Here is a 1,532-nt window from a genome sequence, read left to right as displayed (position 1 = left end):
ATATAATAATAAATTTTATATAAAACAATTATTTTTTTAACAAGTTATGTAAAATATTATATGAGATTATAATTTCCAACAAACTTTTAATATAATAATATTTTTAATAGCTTATAATAAATGATTTTACACACGAACTCTTATAATGAGTGAATTAAACAGATCTTCAAGAGTGACCAATGGTCTTTGAAACAACTTATGTTTTTTTATAAAAGCATTTATTAATTTATTATCAGTCAGAAGAGTTTAACTTTTTCAAAAACTTCTTATTACCGGTTTGACATCGAGATAAGTTGTTTATCCAAACACTCAAAAATGCTTATTACCGATACCATACCAAAATAAATCAATAAGTTGTTTTTATAAGCAATCTTAAACACTCCCTAAAAAAACAAAAGTAAAAAGGAAAACTACATTTAAAACAATGCAATTAAATTTTCAACTTTTACCCGAATTATAATTTTTGGTTTAGACCTTATACTTTTTTATTTGTTATTTTCAACCTCCTGTAATATAGTCTTTTGTAAATAATGGGATCAGTTGTGTAAATTATATTTCTTGATATATGAAACTATAAGGTTGAGTTGCAAGAGGTTGTCTTTACCAAAATTGTGAGGTTAGACTCTCTCGTTAAACATTATGTTTACTTGTAAGAATTATGTGGCATCATCGAAAGAAGATCCATGCAATAACGGATTTTAAGGAACTGAGTCATGCCGCTAGGAACACAAAAACAAATGAAACTGCCAAAAGTTGTAGACGTTTTTTGAAACTACAAAAATCAGTTTTAGTTGAAATATCGGGGTTTTGACTTATTTGTTATGTCATAAAACTTAAAAGTTTAAACCAACTCTTAACATATTAAGTAACGACACTTAGTGGTGTAAATCCTGTAAGAACAATATTGTTTGCTCATAATCTTTGACCTAGACATGTTGCTGATCGAGATGTTATCTCGATAAGTATCAACAATTTTATTTATCTGGTTAGCATTTCTTTGATTAATGCTTACATAATTTGTGTTGATATTGAGGGGGGTGTTTGGGATTGCTTATAAAAATAATTTATTGACTTATTTCGGTGTGACACCGTAATAAGCATTTTTTAGTGTTTGGATAAACAACTTATACCGGTGTCAAACCGGTAATAAGGAATTTTTGAAAAAGTTAAACTATTTTGACTTATAATAAATTAATAAACATTTTTATAGAAAAACATAAATTATTTTAAATAAACAATCTTAGTCACCAAAAAAAAAAAGGGTTTTTCCTTTTTTATTGCCAAAATTAAATTGAAAATGGAAATGAGGACGGTGCACGTGTTTGTTATTATTTTATTTATATTTAATTTAATTTTGTATGCCTTTTTTGGTTTTTTAATTTTTCTTCAAAGGGAGATGAAAGCATCTTTTAAATTGGGTGTTAATGGCACCCATTATAGGAAGGTGTTGAATGTGTTGGGAATTGAGATGAGTTTAAAATTCACAAACCATCAAATCAATTTTAAAAATATATTATATTTAATTATTATTA

Source organism: Cynara cardunculus, assembly GCF_001531365.2.
Source record: "Cynara cardunculus var. scolymus isolate 2C chromosome LG 4, CcrdV1, whole genome shotgun sequence".
Taxonomy (NCBI): domain Eukaryota; kingdom Viridiplantae; phylum Streptophyta; class Magnoliopsida; order Asterales; family Asteraceae; genus Cynara; species Cynara cardunculus.
The sequence above is the reverse complement of the archived record's forward strand: the minus strand, read 5'-3'. Positions refer to the sequence as shown.